This window comes from Sylvia atricapilla, chromosome 2 (assembly GCF_009819655.1).
Source record: "Sylvia atricapilla isolate bSylAtr1 chromosome 2, bSylAtr1.pri, whole genome shotgun sequence".
Classification (NCBI taxonomy): Eukaryota; Metazoa; Chordata; class Aves; order Passeriformes; family Sylviidae; genus Sylvia; species Sylvia atricapilla.
Genome location: NC_089141.1, coordinates 102,029,842 through 102,045,710, shown reverse-complemented (window position 1 = coordinate 102,045,710; position 15,869 = coordinate 102,029,842). Strand labels below are relative to the sequence as shown.

Here is a 15,869-nt window from a genome sequence, read left to right as displayed (position 1 = left end):
GGCATTAAATGAAAGATCTGAAAAGGGATAAGAATAAGATAAGAATAAGATAAGTCTATTAATATAAAACCAGGTAAAATTAGGAGCCAAGTTTGTTTGCATAGTTGAATTTCATTTGGAATAACCGGAACAATTTGAAATAACTACCAGGTCTGTTGTCAAATAGCTGAATGTTATTAGAGAAACTGTGTCACTTACATTAATTTAATTAATGCCTCAGGCTTTACATGAGTAGCCATAACACTAAGATGCTTAATCTCTGATTGCAAAAGGAAGCACCGGTATAGTTCTGTGGGTTCAAAATTTTCCTGACTGGGCAACCCACATGAATTTTAATTCAGAATTTCTGTAAACCTTAAAAGATACTTCTATCACGTCTTCTTCTTTAGGGATGGCTGAACATGAGGGAGAAAGGCAGAGGTGAGAGCAGATCCCAGCCCCCTCTGTGAGCTCCAGAAAGGGCAGACTTCACATGGAAAGTGCAGCCTGGGTGCAGGAGAGGTCTGGCTGCTGAGGGAAAGGTTATTCTGTGGGGGTGTTTTGGGTGCCAGAGGTGTGGAAGTAATTCACAGAACTGAGCAGCTGCAGACAAAAGCAGGAATGTTAGTGGAGAGTCATGATGAGAGGGATTCTGCTGCTGTAAAGTGACTGTGTTGAAGGCACTGAATGGAGAATCCCTGGGGAAGAAGCAGTGCTTGGCACTCTTCAGAAGGGCAAGCATGGCCTTGTCTGCATGGTTAGGGCTGGAGGGAGTTTTGGTCATTGCAAGCACTGCACACTCAGATTCAGCCAACTTTCAGTAGTGGGACAGGAACTCCTGCACCTCTGCCCCACACATCTACTGTAGCACAGAAAGGGAAAATGGCAATTTGTCACCTGTATTTAAAAAGGACTTTGGAAACATGTCGGTGTGGCTTTTGTCGAGAGAAATGGTGTTTGAGAGAAATCCACTGCTCTTTGTCTGAAGCGCTGACATGAGTGTGGATTAGGGTGATTTGGTTGGTACAGTGTGCTCAGATTTTCCTAAAGCTTTTGATAAGCTCCTCAGTCGGAAGATCCTAAAGAAGCAAAACAGTAGCAGGATGAAAGGAAAGTTCCCTGCTGGAAATGATGTGAGGAGTAGGAATAAACAGTCAGGTATTTCAGTGGGAGATAACTAGTGGAATCCCACAGGGATCTGCACTGAGTTCTGTGATGTCTGGCATATTCTAAAGTGGTCTGGAAAATGTCCTAAATAGTGCTGGATGCTTCTTTGAATTATTCAGGGTAGGAAAAATAAAAATCTACTTTTAAAAACATGGTGAGTGGCACTGCAGTAAAATGGCAGCCTGCATTTTGTGCCAATAACCACAAGATAACGCACATGGGAAAAAATAAACCTGACTGTAGGATGCTGAAATGGGCTTTAAACTACCTATTGTGACTCAGGGAAAAGCGCTCAAATTAGCTGTCAGTAATTCGAAGAAATGTTGGCTGAAGGCAGAGCAATGCTCAAAAGCAAATGGATTGTCAGAAATTGCTAGGGAAGACACAGCTAACAAAATAATTATTTTGCTGTGCATTCACCTCTTGATTACTGTGTGCCGTTCTGGTCTCCACGTCTAAGAAAAGGTATGCCAGTGTTCAAAGGGGACGGAGAAACCTGACAAGTGTGTTCACAAAGAACAGCTTCTGAATTGAGATTGATTAGATAGACTCTTTAGATGGGAAAAGGGAAGGTGGAAAGGCATGTGATAGCGGTGTTTAAAATCATGAGTGGCACGGAGAAAATAAGTAGCAAATGATTGTTTGCGTTTCTCCCAGAACAAAAACAAAGGACATCAGGTGGAATTACTGGGTAGTGGCTTAAGCAAACAACAGCTAACTTGGTCCTTGTGGTGTATGATGAAACTAGAACCAGTCTCACAGTATCTGCTGGGTGTTGAGAGGTTAGGTGGGCACAACAGCAATCAGGCGAATTAACAGAAAAAGTAAATCTATCAGGGACTAATAGGCAAGAAGATGACATTTGTGCCTGAGGAGCTGCCTGCGTGGCAGGCTCTGGATGTGGGGAGGAGAAAGCGGAGAAAATGACTGCATGGTTACCCCTTAAAAAAATTGTTTGCCTTGGTATCTGCTGCTGGCTCCTGTCAATGGTTGAATACTGGACTAAGTGGACCTTTGATCTGATCCAGTAGAATTCTCCTGCATAATGTTTCTCTTTAATGTTTTGGTTTTTTTTTAATGTTTTTAAAAATATCTCAGAGACCCACAGGGTCCCAAGGTTTGATCCCTACTTAATTTACACCCAGCCTGGATGTCCACTCAGAGTCCTGAAAGAGAACGTGTTTGGAAGGTCTCATTGATCCTGGTCAGCCACCTGACCAGGTAAGAGCCCTGGAGACTACAGTAATGGATCAGAGGCTCCCATTCTTCTGGGTATGGAATTTGGTTCCTTGTGGGATAGGTAAGTAAAATGAATACCAGTGCTGCATTGGGTTTTCCTTCATCCTTTAATGCAATGATTTGTAGTTGTCTGAAGAGTACCTTTTTTATTGCACAGTTTATTGTTCTGCTTTCTGAGCTTGTGTATAACATGGATGTGCAGGAGGAAGCCAATGTATTGTCATTGGTTAGAGAATACCCCTTTAAAGCGGTGACAAAATTACTCTGTAGCTAGAAGTGTCACCATGAGAACTGCATTTTGATACCAGGAGAATGTTGAACTAGAGTTAAATTGAATGTCTGCTTCTTCAAGGAGGGTAAATTTAATCAGCTGCTCAAAATCAAATTAAGGGGGAAATCAGTTTGGAAAAACACAAGAATTACAATATAGCTAATGACCTGAGGTAATACTGGCAAGAAATTTGCTTTCACATTATAAAATGAAAAATTGTTTCTCTAAGAGGGAACTGCTTGCAGCTCGTGATTGCCTACGGTAGTTCAGAGCCCGGTGTTTCCTTGAGAGAACAATTAAAATGTGCCGCCCTTCCACCATTTACTTCCCCTCTATTATGGTACTAATACCAACAGTTATTATACTGTGATCAAGCCTGTCAGTGTTTCTATCATAGCATTATTTTCTAACTTGGATGTTAAGCTGGAAATGTTTTCCCAGCCCAGCCTGAAACAGCCTCTTGCAGCTGGTGCTCCATGAGTGATCCACAAGTGTCATATCTTTTGCAGAAACACAGGCTCTCCTACAGCATCAGTCCTTACAGGAACCATCTCTACAGCTGGGAATAGAAAGTGAATCCTATGTTTGACTGCATCTTGCTGGAGAGAGGGATTTGGATTTTAATGCACAGATTATTTTGATTAACATGGGTGAGTAAAGGGGCTTTATTTAGTGTGGTTGAAAGGGGGATCATCTTCCCCTGCTGATTTACTTCCATTACAAAGGGAAGACACTGAAGGAGCTGTGCCTCAAAGGTACTGCCGCTGTTCTCATCCCTGAAGGTGATCCCTTCTGGCATAAATTTGTCTCTCTATTGACAGAGAATTTGGAGATGGTGGCCAGAAGCTGCAGCCATGACTCAGTAAGAAGGGGAAAAGTGCTGCTCTGATATTACCTAGAATTGCATTTAACTTAAACCAGCACAGTGCCTTGCTCTTCTGTGACCTTTACCCATCAGGAGTTATTAGCTAATTGAATTCAGAAGGTAACTCCCTAACTGTTTTCAAACTAAATTAACTTGCTTCAAGGGACCAAGTTGTGTTTGTATTTCCACAGAGATAATGAGTTTAGGCTTTAACTGAAACCTTGCCAGATAATGAGGAAAAAATAAATCAATGACCTCACTCTTATCTGGTCTTAACAGGCAGGCTTTCCTTTGCTAAAAGTGACCCTGAAATGGTCTGGATTGATTCACACAAATACCAAACCCTGCATCCTGCTAAGCAGAGCTGTCCTGGGGAACACTTTGCTCCACGAGGAAATCTAATCTGAACATCAGCAAAGCTGCAAGGATTTGAATCACAGCTTTTCTTAGAGTAAAAATTAATGCTTCTGAGAAATTCAAATGAGCAGTAAGATAAAGAGTTAAGGAAGAGTTTAGCTTCAATACTTATTAGAAGAAAAAACCCCACATCCTCACACTTGTGTCTGGGACTGAGCAGTCTCCATAGGCATGTACTTCTCTGATAATCCATAGACATATGCTTCTCTGATTATTTAATTAGCTGATATTGTTAAATAAGAAATGCTTTACAGGCATTAAAGGAAGATTGTTGCCTTCTGATAACTGGTGCAGCTGTATTGGTGGAGATCCTTCCTTTGGTGCCTTGATTAATGGAAGAAGTACACAGCTCAGAAATGTTCCTCTCCAAAAGTACCTCCTTACTCTCTATATGGATCTCTCAAATGAAGGCTTAAATCTTCAGGTAATAAATGTGATTAATAATGGTTTTAGAGAATGTATGAGGCAATCTGTTCAAATATGCAGAGGTAAGAGGCAGGAGATTTTAATTACTTGTAAAGAATCTGTAAAATCTATTCTTAAAGTCCAAACAATAAAATTGAAATTTTATAGTGGCAATAGCAGCAGTAGTAAAAAAGACCATTCTGGTTTAATAAGAGATGTGATGTTTTAGGGAGAGATGGTTGCTTTTATGAAATTTGTTGATACAGGTTGTATAGTGCACCAATTCTTCTACTGTTGAACATCAAGGAAGAAGTGCCCTGAGGCAAAACCCCTTGGAGATGTTCAAAACCTAACTGGACACAGCCCTGAGCAATGGTCTTGTTTTGATTCTGCTCTGAGCACAGGTGAGGGCTGGATGATCTGTCTTCCAAACTCAGCCAATCTGTGACTTTGTGAACCTAGAATACATTTTTAGTGAGTGGCTAGGATCTTCTTGTGGCAACTGGGGCAGAGAACAGAGCCCAGGTCCCCTGTAGGGGAAGGAGGCTCTGGAGGGGGTTTCTCTCTCATGAATCAAACAGGGCTCCTTGCATTGCTTAGCTTTTTGTCCTTCTGCAAAACCAAAGTCACATGCAACTTTCAGACAACTTACCTCCTGGGAAGTGGCTTTGATTCCAGATTTATCAACCTGCTACCCCTGCAAACAGTGAGAAGTTGACTTTTGGACTATGTGAGTTCCACTCAGAGCAATCTTCATTTGTGACTGGCTTGAGTGTGCTTACTTTGGTGCTGCATCCAAAAGGAAAAATGAATTTATTAGGGAGGTGGTTTGATCTGGGAATAAAATTAATTCATTGTAAAAACACCATAGGATAAAGAAAATTGGACAGAACACTCCCATAAAACAAATCAGATATGGAAATAAAATATCAGAAGCTGAAATCGTTCTATGTAATGAATTTTATTTTTCAAGTATTTGCAGTGGAAATGTTTCTTTTTAAATGGTCACATTTGGAAAATCTTTTGATTAAAGAAATTAAATTAAAAGATCCTCTGCTCTATTTAAAATACTTCAATCTTTTTATGTGTTGTTTCTGTGATTATTAAGATTAAGAGAATATGTTTGAAAAGCTGCTTTAGGTCATTGTCTCCAAGCAATTGCCATAGCTCCGTAGTGACAATTTGAAGATTATTATATAGTCAGAGTGCTGTAGGGATGAGAATTGAGGCTTGAACTTTAGGAAAAACTGTAGGATATTTTCTGCCAAGAAAAGTGAAGGGTTGACTCCTTGTACTTGGTGGAGATCCAGTCAGAGACCACACAGAATGTAAGTTGCTAACATATATATCCAACCCCCCACCCCCCCCCATTAACAGTGAAGAAATTGGCTGCTATCTGATTGTAAATGTGATTAACTAAATAATTTTATCAAAGACTCAGAACTGATTTGTTCATCTGGATACATCTTCACATGGAAGCAGAATATCCATCTAATACATGAACCACAACTTTGATTATAAAGTTTTCACCCTAGTTTTAAGTTGTTTTGTGGTAACCAAACCCTTCTTTTCCTTTCTTGTCAGCTGTTGCCTTACCTGTGCAATGCATGCCACTAGACAACCAGGGCTCCATCAATTTTATCAATGGTCCCTACTATCAGCAATTGCAGATATCAATTCCCCAGTCCTAGGCAGTTAAAAAAACATGTCAGCTTCATGTTATTTGAGGAGTGTTTCCTTCCTGCATGAAGCTTATGTGGGCTCATAGGTCTCCACACTTAGACTCCAAGCACAAATACATCTGGTCCCCTTCTCTTTTCAGGTCCTGAAACTAAAATAGATTGGATTACCCCCAATGGTAAGATTGAGTGTCAAAACACATGAAGAAGGAAAGTTTGTGTTTGTTTCTGTGGTTTTGATCTTTTTGTTTGAGTCCTCTGCAGACCTCAAGCTTTCCCCACACTTGAGATTTTCAAAATCACTTGCTTTCTGTCCCTTGTGTGCAATCTGGTTTCTAAAGAAGTGGGAGTTTGTTCACCAGCCTTTCCCCCACAGGCAGCATTAATGAGCTCTTTCTCTTCCACCCACACCCTATTTTCAGGAAATGTGTAGGAACTTAATGACTGTAAGACTTCTGGCTTGTCTTATTAGATCTAAATTGTCCAATGGGCTCACGAAAGGTCAGAGAAGAGACACAACAAAAGACAAACAGTCCTGGGTGCAGACACTAAGGGCCTTGTTTCCTTAGGAAATGTTAGCATTTTAGTTTTCACTCAGAGCTGACTAGAGGAATATACGGAAAGAAATAGTGCTTTTTTGATCAGATGGTTCTTCAGACATGGGACTTTCAGGACAGGGCAGTGGCTGAGGGAGCCTGGCTGATTGCCTCTCCCATGCTTGACCAGTCTGGACAAGTCTGAACATCCCTGTCCCTGCTGACCCACAGCGGGGCTTCAGGGGGTTCCTCTCACGTGTGCCGTCTTTGCGTTTCCTGGTGCTCTTGGTTTTAAGTCTTCCAGTGCATCCACTCTGAGCTGAAGGAGGTCATAATAATGTGACAATGTAGAAAACTGTTATACTAATTCAATCCTCTAAGAAATTACAGTTTTGCTTTCCTCAGCAGCTTCCTTGCAATGATCCTTCTTTCTCCATTTTCCCACTCCTAAGTATCAAAAGCCTGAATGGATTAAACCATTCGTGAAAGAACGTGTTGTATTTCTCTGGGGAATGCTTTTTCCCCAGGACCCCTGAAACATGTAACCATGTGGTTTGACCCTTCCTTCCTTTCTTGACCCAATTGGCTGAGGTCCAGCTATCTTTCCCTGAGCAGGAGTCTAGATAAAGCCCTGTTCTTCGTTGTTAACTCTCTTTTCCCTTCTTCACTCCATTGGAAACATTTGAGAATAAACGTCTTGAACCAACCCCGGGGTAAGAGCCTCTTTTGGATCTTTTGTCTTGTCCCTGAGATATTCTCCCAAAGCCTCCCGAGGAACTGAGCTAACCAAGGAGCCCCGGGGGGCTGCGGGGTTTATTTCAAGAGCTGGTGTCCAAACAGGTGAGAAAGACTTCCAAAATTGCCATTGGCATCGACCTTCTTGGAGGTTTAACTGGGCCACTCATTATTCTTCCTTTCCCAGCCTCTGAGTCTCCCAGTGCAGGTTTTCTGTGCCAGCAGCAGCTCACTGCCTGCAGTCACACCTCAGCACTACAAGCACTCTCTGCTTGTCTACGTGGGTTCTTCATACTCTTTCAGTCACAGCAGTGTCTTATCTCTGGTGCTTGATGAGTCCCTTCCAGGTACCCTTAACACTTAAATACTCACTCATCTCCCTCTTGTTCTTGCCCCGGGGCCTTGCCCAGCTGCTGGGGCTGACAGCAGGAAAAGGTCTGGGATACCTCCCAGCCAATGTGGCAGGCCCGAAGTCAGAGCAGTCTTGTGTCCAACAGGGATTCTCCTTTGATATATGCATAAAATAACAGTAGCTTGAAATTGTATCGTAGGATAGAGGGGATGTGTGTTTTGGAAAGAGCTGTGTTCATGCAGATTGTTACTGAAGTGTAGGAAGTCTCAGACCTTGGCCTCCAGGTTTTTGTCTTGCTTAAAAATAATTGAACTGAAATGAAACTGTCCATCCTGCTTAAAATATTTTCTCTCTCTCTCTTTTTTTTTTTTTTTTTTTTTTTAGTTAAAAAGGTATGTTTTAAATTCCAAACAAGGAATAATGTTTCATTTTAGAATTTCCTGAAGATGTGATTTTAGATCTGTTTTGTCCCAAAGTTAAGATTTCCTGGCTGGCAATTCCTACTAGTCCTGTATGCGACAGCAGAGTCAGTTAGCTTGAAGGCAGCAGGTGGTTACAGATGCTGTGATACTTTCAGTGATACTGTTGAAAGAAAAGCAGAGATGGACTTACATGTTAAAGTTTAGGTGGTTTAGTGTACTATCAAAAGACATCACAACAGCTACCTACAACTTACTGAAGATGGAAAACACCAATTTAATGCAGAGTTGGTATGCATAATTATGTTCAAATTCTGCTTTAATAATGTTGTCCATATTTGCAATACTGTAAATGTGAAAATGAATTTCTGTCTGAAAGAGTGCCAGTGTGAAGCAGCATATAATTTTGTTTTTGTTTGTGCTGTACTCTGCATAATTACTGTAATTATGCATATTAGGCTGTTCTGTGTAATGGCACCAGAAGGTAGATAATTTTGCCAATGGAGCAGCTTATATACATTTTGTACCATCTACAGAAGTGCTTTGAAGATCACTTAATACTGCTGATTTGCCCATAATAGGTCAGAAATTATTGCTGCTGATTCCAGAATGTCTATCTGGAGGAGATGTCTTCCATAAAAATCAGGTGCTACCAAAAAGATCAGAACTTTGTGTCTGAGAAAACACAGAGAAGAAAAAGGGCAAAAACCTTTAATTAGCTTATATGGCCTCTATCAGTTTATGACAGGAAGATGCAGCACAGATTATACTCTACAGAAGAAATTGCAAACATACAGCCACAGAATCATAGAATGGCCTGGGTTGGAACAGACCTACTCAATGCTATTTTTTTTTTTTTCAACAGAACAAACTTAGATCGAGATACTTAATAAAGAACTAACATGAAAATTTTAAAATGGTTCTAAGCAGGAGCACACTGATGGTAGAGAAAATAAAGTGGGAGGGAATGCAGGTGGGAAAAGTGGAGTCAGGCAGGGTGAGGTAGGCATGGAGTGAGATTCTACCTGGGTAAACTCAGAGTTTCAAAGGAAAGGTGGTATTTAGGAGATGGTTCCTTCAAAAGTTCAGGAAAAATGCATAAAAGTAATCTTTTTTGCTGTATGAAGTAGTTGTTAATAGTGGTATTAGGATAACTGGAGACCTCAGCCATTCTCTGGGAATCTTTTGTGTGCAGCAGTGGGGCTGCAGTGTCGAACCAGCTCTCCTGCAGATCTGGCTTTCTGGCACTCAGCATGGAAAAATCTGACATGGGGGGTCCTGGGGAGGCAGCCCTGCCCCTCTGTTAGAGGTGGAGGTTTCTGGGTGGTGGTCTGCTGATGCTGTAGCCCGGGAGAGCCTGGCATATGGATTTGTACATTGGTCCCTTGCTCTCTGTGAGCAGTGCCCTGTTGGTAATAGCTGTTTTTTAGTTATTGTTGCTATCCCTCAGAGTGATGGATATTGCACAAGGCTTTCTTTTTCTGCCAAAAGAATCATGGGTGGGTAGGTAATGACTCATTTGTCAGAAAAGTTTGGAAACTAGTCACTGAAAGCAGAAGTGGAGTTGCTTGGGGAGATGAGCAGGGCACAGGGTCTAAAGCTGTCGTGATTTGCTTTTATGTTATGCTCTGCATACTCATCAAATTAGGGCTCTGTTCTGTGGGAAGGGATGCCTGAGTGACCCTGCTGGTCAGATGCATTAAAAGTGTCCTCAGCCCTGGTGAAGCAGGAATGCTGCTGTTAGATAAGGGCAGATTCTCTGAGAGAATCTTTATGTCTTCCCAGGCTGAATGGATTCACACTGAAGTAAAAGCCACATGAAAACCTTGGATGTCATTTTTAGCTCTCCTTCGAAAGCCATTGTTTGGCAGCACTGATTTAAGATATACAGGCTGTGTGGGATACACTGTTATTTATCTTGTATTGATCTGGCGATCATAACCTGTGCTTTCCTGAGGTGTAACACTTGTGGCTCCCTTCTTGTTTGGTAAAACTGACCTGCCACTTGCAATTCATTTGAAATGCAGCAGCACACCTTGCCATGGACTTCAGCTGGCACATTCACCCTGAACTGTTTTCTTTTTTACCCGAATCAGGGTAGATGTGAATACATGCAGCTCTGGAAGAGGCTGGCTTTGGTTGTATGCAATATCCTCTCCTTGGGGAGGGGGATTCTGCACTCACATGTCATGTGAGATTCTGGGTTTTGACATCATGATAGAAGTCAGAAAGCAATAATGATTTGGCTATGGTGGCTCTGACAAAAGGCAATTTATTCCTCTCTGAAATTTGGCTGAATTAATTTCCACTCATAAAAGCAGCCACAGATAAACATATTTTTTCCTGAGTGATTTGAAATGATGATTGTTGCCTTATTGACTGATGTGAATTTCAGACAACACACTCTTCTTTTGTTGACAACTTTGTAGAATATTTCAGGTAATAAAAAGCTGTTTTCTCTTTTTTGGTCACCTCAAGTGTATTTGTGTTCTTCAGATAAAATTGTTATTGCTTTGCTTAGTATCGAAAAGAAAAAATGCTTACGGAACTTGCAGAGCCTTGTTTATCAGCACATAGTCTCAGGGAAGGGTGCTGTCGTAATATAAAACTCAAGTCCAACTTTCTCCTTAATAAAAAAGGTGAGAAAATCCAGTCAAATGTCAGAAAAAAAGAATGAATCTTAAAACTCAGAATTAAATCTGGTGGTGAGATTTAGCTGTAGACTGGTCAGTTGAGTGAGACCTTCAGTTTGGTATTGGGAAGGAAGCTGTAGCTCTTGGTGACCTGCAGTCACTGACATGGCTGGGGGTGGTTTTGCTCTAATGTGTTGAAGGTCTGAACAAATTTTTCAGCCACTGCCGAGCTTATTTCCCCAGGAAGTTTTCTAGCTGATGTGTCTGTGCACTGCTTTTATTTCTGCTGGCACAGTTTGTAAACTTTAGCTACTGCTGTGCTACTAACACCCTTGTTCTGAGAACATCTTGGACTTGTTTTTTAATCTGTACTTTCATTCCTAAGACAACTTTCACCATTCATATGGAAGGGTGTCGCAAAGTGGAGGCTTTAGAGGTGGAACCAGAGTCTCATTCTGCGCTGCACTTCCCTGGGTGATACACGTAGCTCCCCTGCAAGGTCAAGCAATCCGAGTGTACTTGAAGAGTTTGGACAGTTTCACTCTGTTTTTCAGGAGATCTCAAATGAAAGTCTGTCTTTTTTTGATGCATGAGACTTTAGCAGTACTGCTTGCCTAAACTAAATTCTCCAGCATAAAATCAATCAGATATTCAAACTTGTATAGTGGAAAGTCTAAATGTCATTCATTAACTTGCAGGGACATGACAGTCTTCATTGATTTCTTAAAACCAGTGAGTTATTTGCACTCCTTGGAATATCAAAAAGAAAAGGGAAAAAGGGAATGAGGGAAACTTAAGTCACCTCATTATTTTTCTGAATTCTGGATATCAAATTTTGGGCAGTAATTCCTAACAAACATAAGCAAAGATGTAGCATTTCATACCAATTATCCTGCCTTTTGTCAAGCTGCAGATACTTGAGTGAGAGAGGAAGATAAGGGAAAGCACAGAGTGATACTTCTTTAACAATCTCCCAAATGCTTAGGGTCTCCCTCACTGCAAGTCTACCAAAATCTGTGAGTACCTTTCGTTTCATACCCTCAGGCCAAAAGTCTGGACTTGGTGCAAAAAGAACCCTAATGGTTGAACTAAATGACCTCAGAGGTGTTTCCCAATCTAGTTGATTCTATGATTCTAAGCTGAGGGGAGAATTCCAGTGTGTTGCAGGTGGTTCTGGAGACCTCTCTGGCCCCCAGGAGGGAAAGTCACTGCAGTTTTGTGGGAAATGCTGGTCTTGGCCTGGCTGGAGGAGCAATTGGAGCTGCAGAGCAGAGGAGGCAGAGGTTAAATGTCACACACTTAAATGTGTTAAACGAGAGATTAAATGAGCCACACTGCAGATGAGTGGTTGGACTGGTCACCAAAAGTTCTGTCAAGTTAATAATGCTACATGATTATGGGAAAGTTGTATAAGAACAACTTTGACCTTCTATAAGAAGTACAGGACAGACTTGCAAAAGTTTTTAAAATGAGTTGTGACTTGCAAGCTAAATAAGGATTTTTTGGGCACTAGCCCAGTGATGCTCAATAAATAAAGACTTGATAATTGGCAGTGCTTAAGTTAATTTACTTCAAGTAAATAATAATATATGAAGTAGATCATATACTGAGAAGATCATGGACAAATATCGTTTTTTTTTTTAGTTAAATTTTCCAGTGTGTTCCCAAAGATGGACATTTTAGTTTGTGAGAGAAAAGCAGGTTGGTCTGTTTTTCAATGAGTTACTCAATTTTTTGCTTCCTGCAGCTTTGCTTTGCTTGCAAGCTTTTTTTGCTTTTTGCAAGCTTTGCTTGCAGAGGATGATAATCAGCTGAAAATTGGACATAGTACCATGAATATTTTTATTGTCAGTCTTACGGATTATAGCTCTGACTTAATGAGGAAAGTAAATGTTCCCTCAATTTCAATATGTGAGAACAATTGGCCTTAAAACCCAATATGCTCCCAAGTATTACTTAAAGGAAGTAGTTTGGACAATTTTTCAGGAAAAGCACTAGGTCTCTGTGTGTTCTTCTTGCCAATGCGATTTCTTTTTGTTCCATGTTGTGCATATGCATAGCAGTAATGTATTATAAGTTGCTTAATTATTCCTCACCTTATTTCTTTTGCATTCAGCTACTACATCAGTGGGTTGTGGGTAACGTCTAAGTGATTTCAAATGTAAGATCAGTGATGGAATTCTGCTACTAGTTTGTGGTCATAGTGGTAGAAACGAAAAGTTAAGAAGTTGCTACTTTTTGCCATTGCCTTTAATTATCTGTTTTCATGTTCCAATCTTTTAATAAAGCTCAAATTAATTTTAGACTGACAGAGATCTCCAGATAGGCATGTGTATGTGACTACATCAAGCACTTACTGAACCAGTCCAGTTACTACACAACTGCATTTTGTTAAAATATTTACTATTTCCATAACATATTTTCAGATTTTAGCTTTAATGCTGTGAGCCTTCACATGATTTGAAGACTTTACTCATATTTTTTGTGTAGAGAGCTGGTGCAGCTGTAGATCTGTCATGGAAAGCTACCAGGGGCTATATTGTCAGTAAATCTCCACATGAGGAGTGAGTTGACTGTAGCAATTCTCCAGTCAACTTGTTCTATTCAAACAGTATTGGAACAATATTGTTACAATGATAACATCCCTTGGAGATTTCTGAAGTCATTTGCCACCTGAATATGCAGCAGTATTGTTATTGGTAGTCATTAATAACCTATTTCTATAATTTATGTGTCAATATAAATGCATATATATATATAATAAATGAGTGTTTATATATATAAACATACATGTAAAAAAATTGGAATTGTCATATGCAATTATACACAAGAGATGATTTTCTGTGTCTATGCACAGCATTATAAAAAGGATTTCCTCACTTCTATTTAATGAATGTCCAAGTTAGAGATTGACTGTTCTTTTAGATGGGGCCCATCAGAGAAGATGTTCAAATGGGAAGGTGTGTAACTGCTCACACTGAGGCACAGGGCGTTTTGAGTGAGCACCCCTTTGGAGGCATAAACCTTGTTTCATAAGTGTTTAAGCTTTTCTCGTTTTTGAAGAGAAATCATTACTGTTCCTTCCTAGCTTCTGCCAGATAAAAATTGAAAATCTATTTAGGAATAATAAAAATATTTATGGATAGCAAAGAAATATTTTACTTTCTGGACTCTTTTTTCTTTTGGTGGTTGCATTCAAGATTGAAAATAGCAACATGTACTGATGTAAGGGATTTACCAGTTCCCTAAATATATCATTAAAATAACTTCATTAAAATAACTTCATTAAAATAATTTCTTTTACATAGCAAAGGGCAAAAGTTGTGAGGAGGGGCCTGCAGATTTACTGGGATCCACTTCACTGGGTACAGTGGAGAAAACAACTCAAACTCCTGTTCTCAAAGCAGCACAGATGGTCAGATAAGGGAACAGAGAAAGAAATAAAAAGTCTAGACATTTTTAACAGACACTAGCAGTGCTTTTAATTTTTGATTCTTACTTAATTTTGAAGTTCCTAATATAAAGAAATGGCCTGCCATTAACTGGGCTTTTCTGTCTACTAGTTAAAAAAAGGATCCTAAAGTTTGTGAACAGCACCAGAACTGGTTTTAAGGAGGAGACCCAGGCCCAGGAAAGGAAGACCCAGGACAGCAGTAGGCAAAGACTTGTCTCATCTGTTGTGTGTGTCAGCTGCAGGTTTGGTTCTGCTGAGACCTTGGATGCTCTCCTGGTCCTGTCCTGTTGTGGGTCTAGATGGAAGAAGAACAGCTGTTCCTGAAAACCTTCAACTGTCCCTGAAAACCTTCAGTCTCTCACTGCAGCCTCTGGGCAGGACTCCAGTCCCTGGAGGGAGCACGTAAGTCCCTTTCTTGTGTGTTTTGTGTGACCTGTTGTCGGATGGAGAGGAGTCTGAAGTCTTGGTCTGACTGGAGGTATGAGTTACAAGTGTTCCACAGAGTCAAACCTCCCACTCCAAGGTGTTCATGAGATTCACGGAAACCAAAGCAAAATCTCAGCTCTCAGACAATGTCTTCCTCAGGCTGGAAAAGTAGGGCAACGTTTTTGACTTTGGTAACTTTTTTCTGTGAAGAGGATGAGGTGAAATGTGTGGAAATTATGGATGAGCTGGGGCTAGAGAGAGTCTTTGCTGTAGCACGAGGCAGTACCAGTGCAATCATCACTGGTGCCAGCTCAGGCTCCGAGCTGACAAATGCTGACTTCTACAGGGAACTCTGAAGACTGCAGAGAGAACTGAAGTTATGCACGACCATAAATATTTAATTCCTATTATTGCATGCTGAGAATTGCAAAACCATCTGCAAAACACTGTAAAACATAGCAGCATAAAGTATATCAGAAATGCAAATATGCTGTAAATATTGGAGGGAAAACAGAAGCATAAAATTAATCCTTAAGGTTATTTATAACTATAGACCTCAGGATTCTCTTGTGCATCTTGGTGATATTTTGTAATTATACCAGTAGGTAAAAATGACCAATTCTCTCCTGGCATAAAATACGTTGTGGTTTAATTAAAGCCGAAAGCTAATTTAGGTGGAATTGAGAAAGACTAAATCAATTACGAAGAATGCTATTATTAGATTTGAAAGTCTAGCAAAATTAGTCAAGTGCTATAGCACCACATTTTCTCCTTTCTAATGTAAGAAAAAAGATTAGTCCATCATTGCCTCCAATGGTTCAATGAAGGTAATTCACAAAAATTGAGAGGCAACATTTTCAATCAATTAAGATATAATAAAATAATCACTTGAGCTTCAATAGCCTTTTGGCAGAAATAAGTGCTTTTCATTGAAAACAGAGGTAGTACAGCCAAGACCTGTGCCTTTGGTTGGGAAGTGCTATGCCAAATCCTTCGGAAAGCTGCCATTTGTTTTCCTCATGCCCCCATTTTCCCTGTCAGCCAGGTTCCCCAGAGGCAATGGTTTTCATGAGTGAGGGGGAATGATATATCCAGCCATGACAGGATGTACAACTGGACTATGGAGCTTGGCCTACATCAAGGACAATATAAGTCACTCAAATGACAGTTATTATTCCTGCTTTCCCAGAGGTTTTGGTGAAAATATGTTCTTTTGTTTTCCTTTTTCTTTATTTGAGGTGTTGCTTTTTCGTAGCAAAAGTCAGAAGTGGTAACTTGCTTTTCAGCTCTTT

At 40.3% G+C, this 15,869-nt stretch overlaps 1 long non-coding RNA gene across 1 annotated transcript; it reads left to right on the top strand.

Annotated features, from left to right (window-relative positions):
• Positions 1-3,719: 3,719 nt before the first annotated feature.
• Positions 3,720-13,697, top strand: LOC136374629 (uncharacterized). The gene is made up of 3 exons (XR_010745939.1): positions 3,720-4,362; positions 4,610-4,747; positions 13,623-13,697. It is a non-coding gene; the product is annotated as an uncharacterized lncRNA (long non-coding RNA).
• Positions 13,698-15,869: the final 2,172 nt, after the last annotated feature.